The 25,205-nt window shown below is 32.6% G+C and overlaps 1 protein-coding gene across 2 annotated transcripts in view; it reads right to left on the reverse strand.

Annotated features, from left to right (window-relative positions):
* LOC118203988 (DNA (cytosine-5)-methyltransferase 3B-like) overlaps nt 1-25,205 on the reverse strand; it is a 192,173-nt gene that overhangs the window by 120,135 nt on the left and 46,833 nt on the right. The window lies entirely within an intron of this gene.

Genomic DNA, 25,205 nt, shown 5'->3' on the forward strand with positions numbered 1-25,205 from the left:
AGAATTAAAGATAAAGTATTAGCACATAAAACGAAGCAACTTTAACAACTTACATTGAAAGAAATGTTTAATAAAGTAAGCAAATAAATATTAAGCTTTTTTTTGTAATTTTGATACTCTTTAGATCATAATTTCTCTTTATTTCATAAATTACGGTTTCATATTTTTAATTTTATAATTTCTGCATGCCATCTTACCAGATTTAAATTGAAGATCTATAATCCGGAAAAACCCCTAGTCCGGAATCGCCGAAGTTCCGACAAGTCCGGATTAAAGACTTATACTACTGCATTATGAAAAATGGCTATAATTGTGCAACAGGCATGAAAGCTGAATGAATAGCACAGTTCATTTATGCATGAACATTTTATCAAAATTTTACTTTTGTATTGTTCAGACTTTGAGAGCAGAGACAGATGCAGCTGGGTGACAATAAAATTCTCCAGGTTTTAAGATATTCATCTATCTAGATATAGTTACATCTGCTTTTTACCCTTTTAAGAAAAAATCTTTCTTCTGATGAATAGAAGAAACGAATATGCAAAAGAATTTTCAAATAATGTTAACATCTAAAAGCAATAGATAGCATATTTCTTACAGATACCTATTAATACTGAGAAGCTAAAATAATAAAACATTATAATCTGCCTCAGTCTCTCTTCTTGATCACTGAATGCAGTGACTGTGTGAGGTTTTCATGTTTTTTGCACTTCTAACCAAGTGTGAGGCAGTTTCCTTTAGATAATCCACCATGAAAAAAGTTCTTAAAGTAAGAGCGAGCTTTGCATAATTAAATATTTGCACCAGATTATCTTGTAGCATGCTATGCTAACATGACAAAATTTGTTTGTTTTTAAAAACAGTAAAAGCTATTTCAGCTTATTATCAAAATGTATAAGATAATATACTGTAGATGTATATTTTTCCTACCAAATTTTCTTGATTATGCAAGCATAAACAGAGAATATTTTAAGTATTTTGTATATTAACTTTGCATACTTTATTTCCACGGGAAAGTTTTGAAATCATTTTGTCACAAATAACATTAACAGAATAAAAAGTAGTATTCATTTGATGTTTTAACAGTCTTTCAAAAACTAAAAATTCACCCCCACTTTTTTTTTTCTTTAAATCAGAGCAACATCATCCAATATAGATGGCCCCATACGATGAAAAAAATGACAGGTAACAGACAAATTCTTATTCTAAATTTCACTTATCTCTGGCAATGAAAATTATAATATCAAATAAGTACTAGGATATACACATGACATAAGAATAAATATTACTCGAATAAATAGAGATATTTATTTACAAATTAAGGTCTTCAGTAACATAAAAATGTCTAAATGTATGTTAAAATTAATTAAAATAGGTAAAAAATAGAACATAAATAATTATTAATAGTTAAATGCAACTGTAAATAAATAAGTGGATGGTAGTTCAGTAGCATTATGTGATGAGATGAAACAAATGAAAAAGGCTAGAATAGCTTTGTTTCCAACATGAATAGTGGATTTTTTTTTAATGAACTAAATAAGCTTTCCCCTCAAAAGTTAAAATACAATAGCAATTTCTTCTTTTTCTTCACTAGAAAGTTTATGATGTCATGCATTCTTAAAAGTTTTAATGAACCACATCATTAAAAAAGGATTCATTTCACAGATTACAGTGATTTATTAACTGCAATTATTATCTTTAAAATACCAAATTACTGTCATTAGTGCCAATTAACACTCGTTTATTTCTTTTACAAAGATGTAGCATCCACAACAGTTATTATTACATATTGATTTATTATACATTTTTTGAATCTAAAGCACATATGATGTATAAGGTACATGGTTTTCACAAGGCCTCATTTGTGTGGTCATTACTACTGCTACCATTTGCATTGCTACGGCATTTTACTATTATCATTAGATTTTACTTTTAAGGTATGAAATGAATAAAAGAATTAAGCAGAAATTCTGCCGTGGAGATACATAACACATGGCATTAGAAACGTCTATCTTAATTACACCAGTGGCATTAACATCAATAAAAACATCTAAAAATATATGAAGTGTGCATTTATTTTAAAGTCTCACTTTGATAAGTTAATGTGCTGCTATGGTTTGGTTGATAAATGAAAGACATTTAGCCACAGATATATAATAGTTTTATTTTACTTTCATTTACTTATTTTAGATGCATTGAAGTTTATGTAAAATTGAAACAAATAAGAAATCTATTTCAGATGTAGTTAAAACAAACTCAAATTTATGAAAGCTTGAATAACAGTTAGGAACTGTTTGGAAAAATAAGCTCCGGTATTCAGTAATTTTTGCAAACTGCAATTAAATCGATAACTTATATCATCAAAAAATGATATTTAAAAATTATTGTAAATCATGGCACTTGCACATTTTTCTGTCCACTGTTTTTGACAGGGGAAAAAAAAATTAGCACACAACAATGTGATTTAGCCCAGCAACAGATTGGTAAGCTGTCACAATCCCCTTTTGAGATCTTTGCAATGGTTTTATAACCCTAGGTAATCCTCCATGGGCCAGTTTAATTTTCATAAGCAAAGAAATTAGTAAACTGCTATCTATCTGTTCTTTTCGCACATTTTTTGGGGAGGATTAAGACTTGCCTTCTGCAAAACCATATGCATTGGGGTAGGAGGATCTCCACTAGTTTTCATGACCAAAAAAAAATGTACATAAATACCTAATTCTTTATACTTATAACTAAAAATTAAAAAAGTATGGAAAAAAAACAATGAGACTTCTCTTTGTTTTGGTAGAGAATTTTTAGGAAAAACTGGCCTGCATCCATATCCTTGCTGGATAGAGTGACTAAAACCACATGCAGCCAGTCCTTTCATTGAGAACCAAACCACATCAAACTACCTATAAACCACTGTCATAACCATTCAGCTATTAGAAACAAAGTCTTATAAGAATACTAACAGAAGTATCAGGAATCTCTAGCAGTTTTTATAATTAGTGCCATCAAATTTAATGAGAGAAGGTTAGGTTAGGTTAGGTTATTTAATTATGGCAAAGCCTCGAGGGCTATCTGCCTAAGGGGAGGGATGCCTTCGTGGAGGACTTTCTAAAGGAAACTGGCTCGTATACACATTACACATGGGGAAAACCACGAAAACATCCATACAGCCAGCCCGTTCGCCAGATTCAAACCTCGGACCGAACTACCAGTGTTCAGCGACTTTACTGCTCGGCTGCTGGTGGGCCTTAATGAGAGAAGGAGAAAAGATTTAAATGTTATTGTAATTTTGGCTACACAGTAATTCATACCATCAAAACAATAGCTAATACTTTAATGATAAATCAACAGCTTGTAGGTATAATTTAATGCAGATGAAATAAACATGTCAGACAAGGGTTCAATCCATTTCATTTTTGCATGTTCCTGTTCAGCGTTATAATTGTCTTACAGCATTTGATTAAATCCTTCATTGATGAATGAAAAATTGTTGTCTTAATGCAATTTGTTTCTAGTTATGTAGTTACTAATGAAGACTTGAAATGGTGTGAAAGAGTTAGTATGTTTGTTGTACTTTTGTTGGGTGCTCCAACTTTCAATATTTTGGGTATGTTTTGGGTAGTATAAAATTAGCAAAAAGGGTTAGTTAGTTTAGAGATATTTACATATATACGTGAATGGGGGCTTGGTGCCTTTACATTTCATCAGGTTCCTAGACCTGGTTATCTGATCATGTCTCTCTTAGAATAGACATAATCTATGATGGTTCTGACACCTCGCTGTCCGTAGTAATCCTGAAGAAGGTCTTTGAGGCTATGTGATCCCTGGAACTAAGGAAGGGAGGCTTTGATGAGAGAAATGAGTGGACAGTCGTGGGTGTAATGTGAGACGTCTGCTGAAGAAGCTGAAGCACCACAGGTGCATTTAAAGTTTTGATGGTAAAACCTGCTGAGGTATGTGGAAATTCTTCCATGATTTGTGAAAGCTTGTAGTAGATAGAAGTCTGTTTTGAACTTCTTGGTGAAGACCACGGGAAAAATGGAGTAGGTGTGTCGGCCGGTGTCTGAGTCATTCCAGTGAGCTTGCCAGATGAACATGAAGGTGCAGAAGATCTTGTGTTTGGCAGTGACTATGGAGAATGGGACCTCTGAGTCAATGGAAGGGTGACTTGTGGCTTCTTTAGCTGTGGAGTAGGCTCTTTCGTTGCCTTGGGTACCATGATGGCTACGTATCCAGCATAGAAACACTTGTATGGTAGAAGACAGGGTAACAATCACTTCTTTTAATGAGATGCGGAAGGTTTGCATGCTGTTCTTGTTCAGTGCCTGTAGGACGCTCATGCTGTGCATGTAGAAGCTGATGGACGGAAAATGGGTGTTGCCTACCCACAGAGCTGCCTTCTTTTAACCATCTGGAGGTTTTCAGAAAGATAAGGTATTGTTTCCTAAAGCGTCACCAGCTTTGTCATCAAAGCTTTTGAAAAGCATGGAAGATTTCTTCCACTGAATGCACGAAAAGCGTTAAGTAGTTTTTCATCCCCCCCACCTGCAGAGAATCATCAGGTGAACTAATTAGTGTCGGCTGTAAAAATATCAATCACTGTCAAAACTTTGCCCTTTGGTAGTTTTCAAGAAGGTAGCGTTTGCGATCTGACTTTTAACAGTAAGTCGGGGTTTATGTTACCAAATCTAAATTTTGTAAAAAACTGCAAATTGAGGCATTAAAAAGAAAGGAATTATAAATGTTTTTGCATTCCTAATAATCTTCATTTTAATTATTTAATTTACCCTTTATATGTGATTGCTTGCCTAGAATGGAAGGAATATTTTCTCACTGAAACAATTTGATTTTCGATATGTTTTCTTCATTTTCTAAATAAAATATCTTGGGAAGTTGGAAAATTTCTTATTTTATTTGCAGCTTTGGGTATTTTTCATCCAGAGTTTATTTCAAACCATGGATATAAATAATATTTCACAACTTACTTAATATAATGAAATAACTAACTGAACATGAAGTATAAAATTGTTTATTTGCACATAATCACAGACGTCTAAATTTTTGTCAAGCAATTTTTCACTTTTGTGTATAGTAATAAGTAAGGAAAGCCGTGAGTTTATTAATTGTGCCATAATGATATTGTTTTCTTTAAAATCTAAGAAAATATTAGTATATCTTACTATTCCACTACTTATTTTGGGGGGGCTAAGAGCAAATAAACAGCTGCATTTAGAAATCTTCGTATTAAAAAATTATAAGAGCATTCAAGGAAAAAGAAATCGGATTTTGATGCATTGATTCTTATGGTTTTATTAGTCTCTAAACCTTTAATTCTTTCTCTCTATATATATATAGAAAGAATCAAAGAGAGACGCTAGTTTAATGCCCTCGGTGCTTATTTATTTTTTAATTTGATTTGATTTGATTTGATTTGATTATGGCAAAGAACTCAAAGGTGATTGGCCTAAGGATAGGGATGTCTTCGTGGGAGATTATCTGAGGGAAGCTAGTTCGTATACACGTTGCACGTGGGGAAAACAAAGAAAACACCTAAGCAGTGAGTTCGTTCGCAGGACTCTTGGGCCGAATTACCAGCGCTCAGAAAATTTATTGCTCGTCCACTCATGGGCCAACGTTCTTGATAGGTTTTATGCCACATGAGTTTTTGTATGTGCAGTTGGAAAATTGAAAATATTTTTTTTAAATATTATAGTTAAATAGGTAATGCATAGTTTTACTAAACACTTTCTATCAGTATTACTTTTAGTGTAGTTACCTAATGCAGAAACATAAATTCTATAATATTTATATTTATAATTTGGTTTTTGATACATTGAATTAAGATCATTTCCCAGAATTCACTACATTCTTAAATATTATTTTTCAGTATAATAATATGCAGTTATTTTTAAAGGGTGTAAATTGTGAAAAATTTGAAACATGAAAAGAAAAAAATTGTCTGCACTCAAAAAATGCAAATTATAACGAATTTTAAAATAAAATTATGTAGAATTGTTCATGATTAGATTCATCTTCCTTCAGTTAGATTTTCTCAAGAATATTTGTGTGTTAATATACATGCTAAAAAATGTGCATATTAGGAATTATATAAAACATGCATTGAAGTAGAAGTAAGCTTTTCAGCAGAAATTCAACTAATTTCAACAAATACCCGGCATAATATGATTACAATCTACCTGAATATTCAAAAATTTCTGGACAACAGGTTTGCTTCCTAGAGGCTTATATTTATTATTATGCACATCTGGGACTGATATTTTTTTATATATATAGAATGTTTCCCCCACCTAGGGTTCGCAACAAAAAAAATTAAGATTTTAATTTCTGTAAAATAAATTACAAAACAGACATTCTACAGCAAAACTGAAGTGTAAAACCTCTTTTATTTACCAAAATGCACGATATATTTCTACTTCAACTAAAAGAAAAAATTTAAGTTTTGTTCATATAACTGGCTGGCTCAGTTAGACATAAATATATAATTTTTTTTTTTTCTTTTCTTTCCTCGAAAAAACTAAAATTCAACAAGATACCTTTTTCTTTACAAAAAAAAAAAAAAAAAAAAAAACACGTAATTTATTCATTTTCAACTAAAAATAGTTTAGACTATTTGGATATTGCAGAGCATAAGAGAGCTATTTATAGCAAACATCTGAGGGCTGCCATCGTGAAGGGCTTTCTAAGGGAAACTGACTTTGCACAAAACACCAATGATGCAGCAGGTCATTCATCTATGTTCGAACCTAAATCAAACTATCAGTATTCAGCATGTGTTTTACTAGTCGACTATTAACAAGGTTCAACTAACCGAAGCCAATTTAAAAATTTTATTCGCATACAGAACTAAACTGGGCACCTGCAATAAGAGAATTCTAGTCTTGCTAGTCTAGTCTTTTCTTGTGCTCTGTCGTTAGCTAATTTTAATACAGTTAGCAGGTAATATCGGTACTGGAAAAATTTTAATGTAAATTACACTTTAGAATTTTCCTTCGTATTGTTCACAGTATCACACAGTATTTCGTTCACAGTATTTCGTTCACAGTATCAGCCCAGTTAAACGAACAGAAACAGATAATAATTATATATGTCCAGGGGGTCCTGAGTCCTGGGCAGTGGAAAAGAAGTCCTTTATATCAAAGGTACCATATATAATATGTGGAATGATCATGCCCATTGCCTTTCATTTTTATCGTCCCTCCTCTAATTTTTGACGCATATCCTGTTCTTTCTTCCATTTGTTTTACATTACCACTGCTTTTCAACGTGCAACCTATTTGAAAATAGTTAATCTGTTTTTAGAAATAGAGGCCAAACATTTCTCAGTATCGTAGGAGAAAGATATTCAGTAGAATGTAAGAAGGCATTTCTGCGAGTAAAATTCTGTAGGAAAATCTGCAAAATGTTTCAATTTTCTGATAAATATGCACATAATATATAAAAAATTTAATAACGTATTTTATACTTATATATATATAAGTATAAAACGACAGTAGCTAGAGCCATCAAATTTTGAAAAAAGTAATCCTCCACCCGAGCATGCGCATCTAGAAATTCGAATTTTTAATTTTAAATTTACTTTATTATCTCTTTGATATCTTGCAAAACTTTAAGGAATTTTTGATTAGAAAACTCAACAATTTCAAAGCGAGAGTATCAACACTGTAAGGAATAAAACATTTTTATTTCCAGCGTGTGAGACTGTATATCGGAAATTCTAAAGATATCCTGTTTTTAAATATTTTATGATATTGCTGTGGAATTTGTGTGGTTTAAGTGCAAAGAACATGATATTTAATAAATAAAGATGACACACAAAACGTCAAAAAAAGTCCCTTTGCGTGAAATATAAAATCTGAAATCTTTCAGATTTTATTTCAATGTGCTTAATTTTATAATTTCTTTTTAAAGCCCAAATGGGCGTATGCCCAGGGCTCTTAGTTTCGAAACGGCATTTTACATCGAATCACTTTAAATGCTTGAATCATTTTTCTGAACTGTTGCCACCGAATATTATCGCCCTGTATTTGTTTAAAGAACCTAAATAATGAGAATCTACTGAACATATGTATGTTTTTCACATTATCACATAGTCCTCCACCCGAACAAGGACACTTGGAAGCATGCATTTGGAATCTGAAATTTGTTTTTACTGTCTATTTCATATTCTGTAAAACTTTAATGGATTTTTGATTAAAAAACTCGACGTTTCAAAGCGAGCAGTGGCAACACTGTAAGGAATCAAACATTTTTTGTCTCCAGTGTGCGAGCCTGTGTATCGGAAATTCTAAAGATATGCTGTTTCTAAATATCTTTAGCCCAAAGTGGTGTTAGCCTGAATGCTCACGAAACATGTATGTGTCTGTAAATGAAAAAAATTGCCCATTTGGACTTAATATAAAATCTGAAAGGCCTTCAGATTTTTTTGTTTTTCTTTTTTAATTTTGGTTTTGGGTACTGAACCCAATTTTACATAAGTTTTCAACCAAATGGTTTACACTAGCATTATTTTCTTATTTTTTATAAAGCGTTTAGAAAAGTATTTAAAATAAATGGATCTTATATCAAGTTAAAGAAAATACGTACCTGTCATAAGAAAAACTGAAACAAGGAGGATAAAAAGTTTTCACAGATCGAATTTTTAAACTAATTTAATTAGCTTATTATAAGATAAATGCTATTATTATTTTTTGTGATGATAATAATAGATAAATAAGGGGAATAAAGATGACTGCAGATTTCTTCATGTAGAGTAATATATTTATACTAAAATAAATTTCATAATCCTTAACTTTAATAAAACAGAATTATATTTGCATGAGGTTTGCATATTTCATAAAAAGCATGTGCATATTTGTATCCTATAAAATAATTTGTTAAAATTCTACAAAATATTTGAATGGGCTCCAGACACTCTATTTCATAAAATAACAAGCAAATATTTATATTATATACAATGCCTTTAATACGTTAATTCACCAAATGAAAATGATATATACAGGGTGTCCTGTAAATGTTGCGACAAACTTCTGGGGAGGTAAGGCACATCATAAAGATTAAGAATTGCCTAGGAACTCATGGCCAGAAACGTCATTGTACGCCGCCAGGAAATGCTGTACAGGAGAATGCTAGTGGAAAGTGACGATTGCCTCACTCATACCCATAGACTCCAACCTTCAGCAAACCTTGTCAGTAGTCAACGCGCGAACGACATTTTTACAACTTTGAAAATGTGCGCGTAGCTTATGTTGTAATTAACCATTCATTAATTTTAAATTAATAATTAATTGTAATCAATTTTATTACATTTAAAATCCATATACATATAAAACTGAATAATTAAAAATATACCTTGTAAATTATATGCACATTTAATTAGAAATTTTCTTTTAACTCCTCAAGCATTCACTAATAAAAAGTACTTCAAATCACTACTAATCATAGAAAAAATCAGAAGCTATAAATCATATCTTTATTCTGGATATGATTTCTACAGGGAAATAAAATTTAAATAACCAAGAATGATACATATAAGTATTAAACAAAATACGCATAATTTATGAATGCAAAGATTTATATGTAGCATGCTTAGCAAGCTTAAGTTCTGATTTTGAGAATGTTTTTTTATAACACAGTTCTTCATTTGCCTGCATATTTATTTTTTCAATCAAAACTGCTTCAAGAGTTTTAAGACCTAAATTTGGTCAAAATTCCGTCTGATTTTTTTTAACAATAGAAAAAATTCTTTCGCAAGCTGCATTTGAATGAGGTATTATTAAGACAGCAAGCATTACAGAAGGCAATACTTTGTATTTAATACACCCATTCATATTTTTTAATTTGGCAATTTCTCCCCATGCTATATCAATACGCAAATCTACAATTTCTTTCAAATCATCTACTTGATACATGGAAAATTCAATTTCTACTTGATTAAGACATTTTTCATCAATAATGGATGGAAAAGTATTCATCAAGTAAAGAACAGATGAAAATGAGACTTCAGTTCTCAAGTTGATGTCAGCAACTTCAGCATGTTTTAGAAATGGATCACTCAGTGGAAATTTATCAATTATATATGAACATGCAGTTACAAAAAAAGCTCGCACAGAATTGAAAAATGATTTCACTTCACTTTCATTCAACTTGGCATTTTTTAAATATAGTCTTGTTTCCGCACCAATCACTAAATTTTTATTTTCTTTTTGTTTACTATACTTCTGAAATGGAATAGACGTTAGAGTAACATCTTCATTTTCTTTAGAAATTACTGATGGTTTTACGAATCTAACAAATAAATTCATTAAAAGTTCAAAAAGTTCTCTTCTCAATTTATGTATATAAGGAGCTTGTTGTTGCAAATTAATATTTACTGTTATAAACAAAGGCAAAGTATTTTTCAAAAATAACAAGTACAATTTGGTGGTCGGTGACTGTAAAATTTTTTTAATGTTTTGCAATCTCTTTCCTTCATTCTCACTGTTATCTGGTTTATCTCCAAAAAAATTTATCACAGCATCCCACTGTTCCAAAATCCTTGTTATAGATTCTAAAAGAGACAACCATCTCGTACTGCAATATTTCAAAATTTTATGAGATTTTGCATTCTGTCCCAAAATTTGTTGAGCAACTTTGAAGCTATGCTTCCGTTTCGAACTTTTCTCCAAGTAAAAATATATATCTATTATCAACATTTTAATTTCTGAGCCAATTAATTTTTCAGTAGCTTTTTTTGCAGCTATATGCAAGAGGTGGCACGGACAACCTTGGGTGATTATACTTGGTTGATGCATTTTGATAAATGATGCTACACCTTTAAACTTTCCAATCATATTACTAGCATTATCTGAAGAAAATGATAAGCAATTTTTCCATTCTAAACCTTTGTTTTTAAAGTTTTCATTTATACAATTAAAAATACCTTCTCCTGTATTATTCGTGCATTCTAAAATAGAAATCAATGAAGTAATTATCACTCCCTTTTCTTTACTGTAGTATGTTATAACCAATGGGTACAGTTTGTTATCATTGTTATCATTACTTCCATCAGTACTTAGAGAAAATGATGTACTGCACACTGATTTTATAATATCAGCAACAGTATTTTCTGCAAGCGTTTTCACAATAGCAGCAGTTTTGGTATGACCGCAGCTAAATTTTTTTGCTATGGCAGAATCCGGAAACATTGTTTTGAAAAGCTCTTTGGAATGATCCGAAACAGAAAGCGGTAGATTATGTTCAATTAAAAAATGAACAAAATAGCATTCGGCTTTTATAGGATCTGTTTCATCATCTTTTATTAAGAAATTTGTTATTTCTTTAGATTTTACGGTGCCAAGTTCTATATGCTTTTGAGAAAACACATGCCGTTTACAGTCATCTTTTCCGCCATGAGCAACTGAGAAGTCTTTGTTGCATACACTGCAGTATGCGTGATTCACAGAAATTTCGGACACTTTAATGCATGGAAATTCTGAAGAATATGAATCTTTAAACTTCTGCTTTGATAATTTTGGCTTCTTCGTTCGAGGCAGCATTATGATTAAAAATCTTTCACCTGATTCACAGTTCACAAGACACACGCTAAGCTCTCGCCGTAAACTACACAATGCAGCCGAATGGAGCCTAAACACGCATCAGCGAGGAACCTGGGAGACAGACAATTGGGTGGAACTATTGATAAGTCGTTAACGATTGGAGTTACTGATCTAAGATTGGCTAATTCTTCAAAACTAGGAACGCACTCAACACGTGATATATGATAACACGAGTATTCAGCCAATCATCGGATGAATTAGTTGGTTCCGTTTTGCGTACTGGTTCTCCTGCTCTTGTTTCTGTAAAATCCGTAGTTTTTTCCATACTTTTCGTAGCTCGTAGTTTTTCATGAATTTCCGTAGAAACTACGGAGAATCCGTAGTAGTTGGAGTCTATGCATACCATACGAAGAGCATGCAACGCTATACGAAGCGGCAGCTTTCAGACATGCACATAGAGTATGGAATACCTGAGAGTAATGGACGAGCCGCTGCACACATTTATCGAGAACGATTCTTCGGAAGACATCAAACTACAGCTTGTTTGCATGTTTGCATCAAAATTTGTGCGACTATGGGTCATTAAGAAGTGGACTCCTTTTGGACTGGATATTTGTACCCATTTGAACACATCATTCTCGGATCGATGGATTGGGCGCAGTGGACCAGTTCCCTAGCTCCCATGCTCACCGAATTTATCGAGCCCTGATTTATTTTCATGGGAAGCCATCAAAAGTGTTGTGCATCACTATCCTGTTGTGTCTGAAATGGATCTGGTGGCAAGACTCGCCTGCGATGCCGCTACAATCAAAGAAACTCCTGGTGTATTTGAGCATGTCCGGCAATAAATGGTCCGTCGGTACAAACTTTGAGAAGCTGTTGCAACATTCAAGGTGTCGTACACCATTTGTATTCATGGCCAATAAATGTTTCAAATTACCGTATTTGACGGCATATAAGACGCACCCTTATTTAGACGACCACACACAAGGAAAAAGTTTCAATAGCGTGGTTTCTTTTAATTCTCACGTTTCGTAAAAGTCAAATAAACAATTATTGAATGCAATTACCTTCACGTATAAGACACAGGTAACTTTTTCAAGACCAAATTTAGGAAAAAAAGTGTGTCTTATATGCCGTCAAAATACGGTAATTACTTTTATTTCTTTGGCATGGGTTCTATGCAAATCCTTATGATGTGCCCCGCCCCTCCCCAGAAGTTTGTCGCAACATTTACGGAACACCCTGTATATTCTCTTTTTCGAGCTTTTATAAAAGAAGAGTTATATAAACCATTTAGTAGGAATAAACCTTTTTTACGCTTTTACAACTCTCAGTTGATGATATGATGATACATTATAATGTCGTGTAACCGTTACTTACTTTCTTGTACAACTGAATTAATTTTAAAATATTTATTCCTCTTCTTAAATTTATTTCATAGCTCTAAAATTATTTTCAATTATATTTTGGCAAAATAAATAGTTTATTTTGAAAAGGAAAAATTATATCTCAAATGATTTTACAATTTCTATTTTAGAAGAATTACCTATTTATGTGAGAAAATCTTAATAAGAGTACAAGCGGCTGTGACTTTAATGTTAGAAATTAGTTGAATAAAATTAGGCTTTCAGTTATGGACTATTTCGGTACGAATATATGACAGACATACAGTGGTGGCCAAAATTGTGGACACTTATGGAAATTTTTATGTTTTTGAACTTTGTATGCTTATAGGAAATGTTACGTTTCGCAAAATGCAAACTTGTATATATCATTTTAAAGAGAATTTATTACTGAATTCAATACAAAAAACAAAATTCAATTATTTGCAATACAAAAAAAAGTTGTATGTACTTTAATATAAAATTCAAGCAACTGCGAAGAACCCAGTTAGTGTTATGATTTGGTCATGCATGTCAGCAGATGGTATTTGTCGCCTTCATGTAATCAATGGGACACTGAATGCCAGAAAATACATTGACACTATTCTAGAACCAAAACTTCTACCTTCCATCAGAGATCTCTTTCCCAACAATGCTTCGTTTATTTTTCAGCAGGATTCTGCTCCTTGCCACACGGCCAAAATATCGAAAGAGTGGTTTCGTACAAAGAGCATTAAATTGTTGTCATGGCCAGGAAACAGTCCTGACCTCAATCCTATCCAAAATTTGTGGCGCCGTTTGAAAACTCTTGTCTGAATGAGGCGCCCATCAAATAAAAGGGAACTAATTGAGGCTATAATTGTTTCCTGGCATCATGTAATAACGAAAGAAGAGCTTAAAACTCTTGTCAGCTCAATGAAACATCAATGTGAAGCTGTAATCAAAAATAAAGGGTACCCTAATAAGTACTGATAACTCACTGCAATCATCACTATCTAATGTATATCGATAACTATTATCGTTTAAATTTTTTTGTATTGCAAATAATTGAATTTTGTGTTTTGTATTGAATTCAGTAATAAATTCTCTTTAAAACGATACATACAAGTTTGCATTTTGTGAAACGTAACGTTTTCTATAAGCATACAAAGTTCAAAAACATAAAAATTTCCAAACGTGTCCACAATTTTGGCCACCACTGTATATGCAAAATTTAAGTGTCTGTAAAGCGATTGTGTGAAAAAAGTGCCCCTTACCTTGCTAAAGAAAATTTAGAGAAATAAGACGGTTCATAGCACTTATAAAAGATGCTGAAACTATTAATAACTGCGTTCAAAAACCTAAAAAATGCAACTTCTGTGTAGTTAGTGCATGGAAGTAATATTTGAAATTTATAATTCAAAATTTTGATTAAAAATATACATCCGTTAATTTGCGTCAGAAGAGTATGAATTTCTTCTTCTAATAGCGCACTGAAACACATATTATTCACAAACATACTAGTACTTATTTCTTTTGGAGAACAAAAAGAAATTTGCTTCATACATTTGTAATAAAATAGTAAAAAATTGTCGTTGTGCAGAAGCCTATTTTATTTTTATTTAATGATTTAAAATTGGAACCATGGTTCTGCCCAGAACGGTGAAAAAATTTATTCAGTCGTGCAATCTTTTTGTAGCATGTGTACATTACAACTATCACGAGAATCTACTACCAAAATGTACTTTAATTAACAATAATTGCATATTAATTTAGTGAATACTATATCTTTTGTTGCTCTATAATATCAAGAATACATTTTTAGAACTGAGAGAGAAAGTTATATTTAGAATTGAAAGAATTTATGAAGAAATTCACAGTTTTTCGCATTTTGCAAAATATTTAAGAATTAAGAAAGGAATACCGAAATAAAATATGAAAAGATATTAAAACAAAAGGTAAATGGCAACAAATGATCCATGATATAAAAGGAATTTGCTTTTTTATAATACTTATTTCATCAGTTCTTTTTTATTTGTCCCCAAATTTGATTTCTTTATTAATGTATTTTTGCACCGAAAGTGAATACCAAATCGTAAGATTGGTATCATTGACAGTGACAAGAAAAATATTACCACATTTGCATTAATTACATGTATAATATGGATATGAGCCAGTTCCGCTTAGAAAGTCCTCAGCTGAAGCTTTACTTCTCTTAGGCACAGAGCCCTCAAATACACATTTACGGGATTAGCACCACTGGAAATGTAACTCACAATAATAAGCATAGATTGTTATCGATGCCTATTAAAACATATAATATTATGATAATTAACTCAGAAAGTGATACGCCCAACCAAAGAACAAGCAGTAAAATCACTGAACACTCAATATCGTGATTTTTCCATTGTGTAACATGTATAGGAGCCATTTCATCTCAGACAGCCCTCCATGAAGGCATCCCTCTTTTGGCAGATAGCCCTTGAGCACTTTGTCGAATAAACCAAACCAAAAAGAAATATTTCAACCTAACCACAGATATTAAATTTTAAATAGTCCTATTTGGTTCTCAGGCTATGAAATTATTTGAATGAACATGAAGGAAGGATACCATAAAAACTGCACATAAAATGTTAATAAGATGTGAAAACTGATTTCAAGAAATAAATACATATATTGGCCTTTTCAGTAAAATCCCAATCATAAGTATTAACTAATGAATTTAAAAATAAATGGTAATCAGTACCTAATTTAACATAGCTCATCAGTCCTTAGTCGTAAAAAACGCCCACTAGCGGCTGAGCATTAACGTCACTGAACACTAGTAGTTTGACCTGGAATTGAGTTTTATTCCCGTGTAACGTGAATATGAGCCAGTTTTCTTTGAAAAGTCTTCCACGAAGACAACCCTTCCCATACAGAGATAGCCCTCCTTCGTCTTAGTCAATTAAACGTAGTTGTAAATAATAAATTGTTTTTCCTCCGAATATAATTCATTGTTCTTCTTTTGTCCTTCATGAATGTTAAAGTTGTCTATCTTTATCTCAGCATCTAATTGTGTCATTTCAAATCTTGATCCAGAGAAAGAATCGAAAATTTTTAATTCATTTTTCGAAATTTTTTGCATCACCCAGATCACTATCATATATTTTTCACTATCGCATGATGACTGCGACGATTTTATAAAAAGCTATTTACATTTTTGTTCTACTAACAATTATTTTTCATAAATATTTACTCTTACCTGCTGAGAATTTTATTTCCTAACCATTTCAAAATTTTATAACAGTAAAGTATTTATAATCAAATATCATTTGGATTCTTTTTATTAGCTAATACTTTCAGTAAAACGGAAGTATTTTGCTTAGGGTTAAAAATGTATCATATGATTTCATTACTTTCAGTACTTTATTTTATCAACGCCAAAAAGCAATTTAATCTTATACGGTATTATTTGCGAATAATTTTTATATCATGCCAAGAAAATTTCTCAGTAGTTCTTTTTAGACGAGAAATCAGGAGAGTAAAAGTAATTTTTCTTTAAGGAAAAGCACCTTGTCCTCATATTTCAATAATAAAATGTCCATACTTCACATTCACACAACTAAATAAATTTCGATACAAACATATAAATGATACATTAGTTTAAAATGGAATTACACAATCTGAACTTTTTCAAAAATCTCATTTTTCAGAACAATTATTCAAAATATATATTGAAGTAACTGTTTTTGTGAACTGTTATAGTAATTTTAAAAAATACAGTATTTTTAATGAATGAGAACAGCTAAAATAAAAATTATCTCAAACTTCTGTATTTCTACAGTCATTGTAAGATACCTGTTTAAGTATTATTTATTCTATGCTAAAAGAAATTATTTGTAAATTAGATGATGCTAAATTCTTTAAGAGCTATTCATGGGTTCCCTACAAATTACATTTACTTTCGCAGAAGAAACTTTGTTTCGCATACACACAGCTTTCGTTTGAAGGCTTTTCAGCATTTTCCAGTTTCGGCATGAAAATCGCCCTCGGGTCGGCAGATGGTACGGCTGGATTTCAGGTTTTTATTTATGACCCTCCCATTGTAACATCTTTCTCTAACGATCGCTCTTTCCCCACCACCAATTAAGCGCAACAGGAGGTCGGGGAAATGACAGTACAGAATATTCTGTCCTCAATGATTTTGAGGCGGAAAATGTGAGGCAAAAAAAAAATCGTTTGAAACGCTTTCGGATCCATCAAGAGGTGACAAAATAATCCGTGCGTGACAATTTGGAAAGGCATCGTTCAATATGGAAAAATCCGTCGGTAATGCTGAGAGGGTTAAAGAAGGCAGCTCTGTGACAAAGGAAGCGAAGGACTCAGTCTGGAAAACCGAGGTGTAGTTGCTAAGTCTGAACCGTGCTGAGTGAATTTCTGTGTTGCTGTGGAAAGCGACATAGGCTGCATGTACTTGCTCTGAAACTTTAAAGCCATCAGAAAAGATTTTTAAGTCCTGTCCTTTTGGTAAATGTTTAAGCCATTTAAGATCTTTTGTGAGAGCTGGATGGACGAGAGTATAGTGGCATTGTGGTTCTAAGAAGCGCTGGTCTAATTATGAGGAGTCAACGAGCTGGAAGGAATCCTTAAAATGAACTAACCTGTAATTGTCACATTAATTTTCTGCTTTGAAATCTAAGGGGAGAACTCCTGATAGGATTTGAAGAGGTGCTGTGGATGTGGTAGTAAAACATTTAGTGATCTTGAGAAGGGTGATGCGTTGAATTTGGAGTAGCGTCTGACGAACCTTTACGATGGCAGTCATCCAGATGGGGAAGCCATCAAGAATCCTTCTTTCAATGCCCCACAGATAAAGTTCTTTCAAAAGTTTCCTTTTTTAGGTTCCATTTATTTGTGACAATGCGATTTAAGCTATTAATAAGATTGCAGATTTTATCTCTTATCATCGTCAAGTGCGGTACCCAGGTGAGTTTTCTATCAAGTAAGAATCCTAGGATTTTAAAGAATCTTAATTTTTTAGTGCTTGTCTCGGCCATTTTATGTGGGGTGGGTTATTTATAAGTTTATTACCCTTTGGAGAGGTGATAATTTTTGCCTTATCGATGCTGAATTTAAGCTTAAGCTTGAGGCTTCAGTCAGTGATAATATCTAATCCTTTTTTGTTTTGTTTTCTATTTCGGTGTGATAACCTTCTTGAATGATTAGGATAAATTCATTGGCATAGGCCTAGATTTGTGCGTTTCCTTCGAAATCGAGATCTGGTGCAGGATTTGCAATGAGATTCCACAATATTGGGCCAATATTGGAAACTTGGGGGGGGGAGTGCCTCTGTAGTAGTCGTGGGTGACACTGGCCCCATCTCACTGGTAAGTGACTTTACGAGTGTAAAGATAACTGCCTATGATCCAAAAGAGATTCTTAGGACACTGAAAATGTTTGAGTTGGTCCCTGAGGGCTGGCCACCAGAGTTAGTTGAAGGCTGAGGCTAAGGAGATAACACATGTGAATACCTCGCTGTTCATTAGGTACTTGATAACACTTGTTCATTATGATGTATTTGCTCTTGTAGATTGTGAAAAGCGTCGATGGTGCTCTTTCCCTTTGTGAAGCCATATTGCGCTTTGTTCATCAGGTGGTTTTTCTCCAGGTAGAAAATGAGACGTCTTGTTATCAGTTTGTCTAGGACTTTTCCCCAGGCAGAGAGGAGACAGATAGGTCTGTATGCTTTCAGATGCTTACAGTCTTCGCCCTCTTTCTTGAAAAAAACAAGCTCGGCATTCTTACAGGCATCTGGAAAGTAGCCTTTTTGAAGACATGCATTAAAAAGATATGTTAGTTGGTCTACGTTTTCGATTATCAACTCTTCAATGAAGTCTATATTTTGTCCAAGCCTGGGGCGTTGCCCCTTTTGGTAGTTTCTATGATCTTTTGAATTTCTGTGGTAGTGAAGGGAAGATCATTTGTGGTGTTTGGAGGGCTGCTTGCTGATCTCCTTATCTCCCTGCGATATTGTCTTCATCTTGAGTATCGCTGGAAAAGTGATATTTGACAATTTCTCTAATAGTGCCTTTAACTGAAGTTGTGGTTGTCCCATCTGGTTTGAGTATTGCGCTTAGTTGTACAAGTCCTAGGCTTTTGCCCTTAATGATATCATAGTAGGACCCGAACGGGAAGGGATCTAAAGTTTTTTCCAGAGTGTGTACCGGGAAGCTCTTTTGGCTTCTAAGATCTTTTGTCTATAAATAGCTTGTTCCCTTTTGTAGATGACTGTTTTCCGTGCACATGTCTCCTGAGGTGCAATGGTACTGCCGCCGTAGGGCTCGTACCGTTTTTTCTTGCAATCGTGAGATCCTGATTCCACCATGGGTTGCTTCTATAATGTTTGTTGTTCATATTTGAATTACTGACTTTTTTAGTTTGCTCATAATTTTCATGGATGAGATTTGTGGTGATCTCTATATGCTCCTTTATTTCAATGATGGTATGTGGTAGTGAAACTGCAGAATATTGTTTTGCAAGTTTTTGTCCAAATATCTTTCAGTCTATATGACTTGGTTTCATTTTGTTGGTGTTTTTGCTCTGTAACTCTACACTATCAATGTCATATTGGACGCAGTTATGATCACTGAGGTTTGCATCCTGGACCTTCCAATTTGAAATCTCGATTGGACTTTCTTTCCAAAATAAAGTGAGATCAATCCACGAGGTACCCCTGGAACCAGAGAAGGTAGGAGGGCTATCTGTGTTGTTAATGATGGCTAAACTCATGGCTGCTAGCAGTTCACAGATCTCGAGACATCTTGGGTTTGGCTGGGTGGGACTCCAAATTGGATGCTTTCTGTTGAAGTCTCCGCTGATTATAGGTGAGATAGAATCATTTGTTATGATTACATTCTCTACCGAGGCCAATGTAGGCTCAATATCCTGCAATGTAAGTAAACAGAATCAATCAAGTAAACAGAATCAATCAGGAAGGGTGGTTTCCTCTGATTCGCTCTGCTGTGATGTTATCTGTGCTAAGGATCTGTACGGCAGGGAGTACCTGGTCCAAAGAATCATTTGTTATGATTAAGTTCTCTAGCGAGGCCAATGTAGGCTCAACTTCCTGTGATGGACGACAGTAAATAGAATCAATCAGGAAAGGGTGGTTTCCTTCCATTCGCACTGCTGTGATGTTATCTGTGCTAAGGACCTCTATGGCAGGGAGTACCTGGTCCATAGGTATTATTGCTGTTTTGGTGTTTTATATTGCATAGAATTTTCTGAATCTTGTGGGAGTCCTTGTAGATGATTGTTCTTACATAGGGTTCCTGCGTGCATACTATCTTTATTTTGTTCTAAATGTTCTCTTAAGTATGTAGTTGCACCCCGAGATTGCTGCAGGTTTATCTGGAGAACTTGCATTTTACTCATAATTTATTCTTTGTTTGTATTTTTGTAACTCTCTTAATTAGCATGCACATTTTCTGTCACGACAGTCGTGATGGGTGTTTAACCCTGCATTAATTTTCATATTGATTTTGTGACAGTTTACACAGATTGGAGATTTCTTTTTGCAATCTTTTTTCTGATGGTCTTCAGATCCACAGTCTGTCGACTTCACATTTTTTGTACAGTTTTTGGTAGAGTGATTATATTCTAAACATTGCGTAATTTGGAGGAACTTTCTAACGTTATTTCTGGTCCATTGGACGTTTAGTTTCTTATTTCTTATTACCATTTTGAAAGAAGTGGGATCAATAGAGGCTACCAAGTGCTTCCCAAATCTTCCATTCATTGAAAAGAGAATCTGAATATTTGCATTTTCCAGACCTTTATTCTGGGTAACTAATTTTTCTTCTAGTTCCTCCTTGTCTAGATCTTTAATAGCATTATATATAACTATCTTAGGATTTGTTTTCTGCGGTCATTTGGTCTCGACAATGGTCAATGCAACACCGTCTGTCTGTTTTTTGAATGGCTTCTTCTAACAAGTCTAACTCCTCTTTTTCGTTGACTTGTATTAAAACCCCTCCTTTCTTAATCGCGCTGACGCCTACTTTGATTTTTATGGGGTCTATGTATTTCACTATTTTGTCTTGCAATTGGTCGGATGTTAGTTCTTTATTAGGATAGATAATTGTATCATATTCTTGTTCCCGTTTATCATTGTTTTGAGTTCTTGGTCTATAAGTAGAACTTCCTCTTTTTGCTATGCTGGCATATGTTGGTTTTTCCGTTACTACTATCCCTCTTACACATTTCTCAATGGTTTGGGTCTGCTCAAGCTGATCTTCTAGTTTGGCTATTCTACAGTTTTTATCTGTAATAAGGTTAAGAACTTTCAGAAATTGGTCTTTGATCTTTTTACTTGCTTTTTTTGGATATTTCGTACATGGCTAAAAAGCCGTCAAGTTCAGTGACATAATAGATCACTTCTTGTGCACAATTAGTGTCATCTCTTGTTGGAACGTCCCTATTTGGCACTTAAGAAATTACCTGCTCTGTTAAAGAAAAGCATGTGACATCTGTGAAATGTCCTGCTATATTGGTGGAATGGTGGTCGCTGTATACTTGCCTCTTTGAATCCGTATTAATACGATGAGCCATGTTGCTTTGTGCTTTTATATGAGATGGCTGCCAAGAAGTAATCTTGCAAACACAACAGTTAGGCTTAGCCAAGAAGAAAAACCCCGTGCTTCAGCACTTCAAACAGTAACGAACACATAATTTTATAACAATTCACTTATTTCTCCAAGCGAATTTCAGAAGTAACAGAAACACACATCTGAATTGCAAAGAAAACCACTTATGTAACATTGTGTGACTTCAAGTACACTTTACATGACAGTCTAGGAACTAAAAAAAATTTTCTCTTTCGCTTCTGAGGTTGTAACAGAATTCAAACAGAGTAATAACTTATTAAACCAAAACTACAGGCTTAAATATTTTACCATCTAAACTTTATTTATTGAATACAATGAAGTGATTTACATGCTGTTTTTCTGCAGATTCATCTGTCACATTAATACACTTGATCAGAACACAAAAAAATTTCTTAAATCAAGAAGAGTAAAGTTTTTTTTACTCAATTTTGAATTTACTCAAATTTTTGTTATAGTGGTTATAAAAAAATTGATTTACTGTTGTTATTAAACTATTCTAACAACGAAAGTCATCCAACCTTGAATTCTCAATTTTTCTCAAAAAAATTTACATGAATTTACCTATCAAGAATTTGCAATAATTGCAAGATTTAATTGCTAATATTCCACAGAAAATTCAAAATAAATTGTTAAATAAGGGATTTTTGTTTGCCAATGGTGAAATTTCTGACAAATTTGATCACAAATAGCAAACTTTCCAACAAAATGTTAAAATTTCATAAAATCTCCAAAACAGCTCTAGTGCCAAATATAATTAAATTTGAATATTTACCGTTCACAATGATTTAATAGCTAATTTTTTTTATCATTATTTACTTCTAAATGAGAAAAAGCATTTGTAACTAGTTTCTATACTGCTTTATGTCCAATAATTTCTTTCTTTTTTTCCCCTTAAAAAATGATTCCTCAGTTTTTCAGTAAAACTGCAGTCTTTACTTAAGTGAACTTTAAATGGATTTGGGAAAAAGAATCTGGTATCCCATATACTTTCAGAAATAAAATATTAAAGAAAATAAAGCATTTTTAGTTTTGAAAGGAAAACTCTCTCAGGATTTACAAAGCTTTAGAAATTATTTTCTTTCAGCAGCCTTGGATCAAGAAAATATTTGCACAAGTTTTACCTAGCAAAACATGGAGTCTATCCTCTGAATTAAAGTCTTTATAATTAAATTACTTCTGAATAATCAAATAATTTACACTTTAATTATGAAAAGAAGATATATCTTCAAATTATGAAAAGAAGATATTAATTTTATAATAAATATATCTCCTTTTCATTAGAAGCACTATTTTCTAATTACTACTACGGTCAAATACCGAAAATCCGCTGACCTGAAATCCGTGTTGCCTCTCAAAATATAAGCATTCAGTTCATAGGTTCCGAAAACCACAACATTGAGTACAAAATATCGAAGAAAAAATGCTTACCGAATAATGAAGTCATAATTACAGAATAATAATGAGTCATAAAGGAAATACCAAATTATTGACATCATAATAAAAGTCCCCCCCTCTCTAATCTGCATTGAGGTAAAAAAGCAGACGATTCACTCAACTCTTCTTTCAAGTTCACGATTCACATTGTATTTTCTGAGCTTTGTTATTTCACGAGATTATTTAGTGCTGCCTTTTTTTTTTTATCCAGATATTTTGTGGATAAAGTAAGAATATTTTAAATTTCAGCCCTTCTTAATACAATTACAGATAAGAAATGCACTCATGATTTTACTGCTTGCAATGATGAAAAACGTAAACACGTTGCATTGACGGTAATGCAAAAAGTGGAAATTCTGCAAAAGATGGAAACAGGTGCTACTCCTCGATTTAAAGCAGAAATGTATGGAATTGCAATATGATTGTGTATGATATGCGGAAAAATAAAGAAAAGCTGTTGAAACTTTACAGCAACAGTGATTTTAACACTGGAACCCGAAACCAGAAATCTTTGCATGAGGCGAAATAGGCAAACCTCGATATTGTGTATATATAATATAATTAATAATATAATCAATTGATATATGTAATAATAATTTAATGCATATATGTTATTGCAATAATGTATATAATAATTTAATTAAATGTATCTAATACGCCTATTTATTTTGCACTTTTAGTCTGAATATTATGATTTATCTTTTCTGTCCTGAAATCCACAAAATCCTAAAATTCGCACAACCTCTGGTCCCAAGCCTTGCGGATTTCTGGACTTCTACTGTACTACTACTTTTGGAGGGGTCAAAGGCAAGTATCTTTTCATTTTCACTTGTAATCTTGTTGATTGCCAAAGTCTAAAAATTAAGGAGACATTGAATTCGACTGTTAATCCTAAACGATACTTTGGAAGTAAAAATACATACAGTATGGTTTGGGTGTTCTTTCAAATTATATGACCAGGCATTTGGAATTAGTAGACTTTTAACAAGAAAATATTTAATTGAAAATCCAATTTCTTAATTTAAAAGAACAAGAAAGTCCAACGAAAAATTAAGGATGGCAAAATAATAGAAAAAACATTCACCTCATCAATTCTGAAAATGAATTAGATAATACATTTAAAAGTGAATTCACAAATGGTTCATCAAATAATCAATCTGGTGAAGAGGATATCAAAGCTTTAAATATATATTGCAGGATTATAAGGTAAAAGGGGTGAAATTCTGGCATTATTTGAAGCAATAAGATAAAAATGTAACATGCAAAGTATTCAAAATAAATTTATGTAAGTTCAAAATTTGCAGCATTTTTATTACTGGGAGCATTTTTACTACTTGGATTTTTCAATTTTCGAAAAATCTGATGATAAATTTTATACAATGCAAAACACTATTTTTTTTAAAATATTTTAACTCTTCATCTTTAATATATTAGCAACAGCTTTTATGAGTTTCTAAATGACTACATCCATACATTTTTTTTTTTTTTTTTTTTTTCTTTTTCAGAAAAACTGAGGGCTCAAGGTTGCCTTAAAAGTTGTACGGAAAAAATATAAAAGGTGAAGAAATATATAAGGATTTTTTGCAATAGAGAAAAGTACACAAGATTTCAGCAGCAAGTGTTTTATACATAACATTATTCTAAATAATTTAAAAGGCTAGAAATTTTTAATAGGCAATAAAATTTCCAAACACTTAAAAGTCATAAGTTTTTTGAGGGAGAAGCAGGAGAGCTGAAAATGTGCAATGCCCTCGCCAGGACTTGAAAACTGGACCTCTCGAATACGTGTCCAGTATACTTTCAATTACACCACGAAGGCATGTGCAAAGGAAGGAGAAAATATTTTATAATGTGACTACCTACAAATCAGTTTTTTCCCCCTTAGTCCAATCTGTTACATGCCATAAATTATACTTAATTTTAAAAAAAAAATTTCCAAAACACAATTTTATATTATGATTATTTGCATAAATCCTAGATTTAGCAAAACATAATTTTCTTAAATAAAATTAAAGCTTTTGTTTCTTGCTTGATAAACATCAAATTACCATAGTTACATTTCAACAACTGTATGAAACGCAATTAAATCCATAGCATTTAAAATACTGCCATAACAAGGAAAAATATTCTTTTAATCATGATAAGAAAAAGCTAATCTTTCAATTATGCAAAAACAGATGGTAAATGTAAGAAAAGAATGGAAAAGGATA

Source organism: Stegodyphus dumicola, chromosome X2 (assembly GCF_044657685.1).
Source record: "Stegodyphus dumicola isolate Sdum_Otavi_A_Nest chromosome X2, ASM4465768v1".
Taxonomy (NCBI): Eukaryota; Metazoa; Arthropoda; class Arachnida; order Araneae; family Eresidae; genus Stegodyphus; species Stegodyphus dumicola.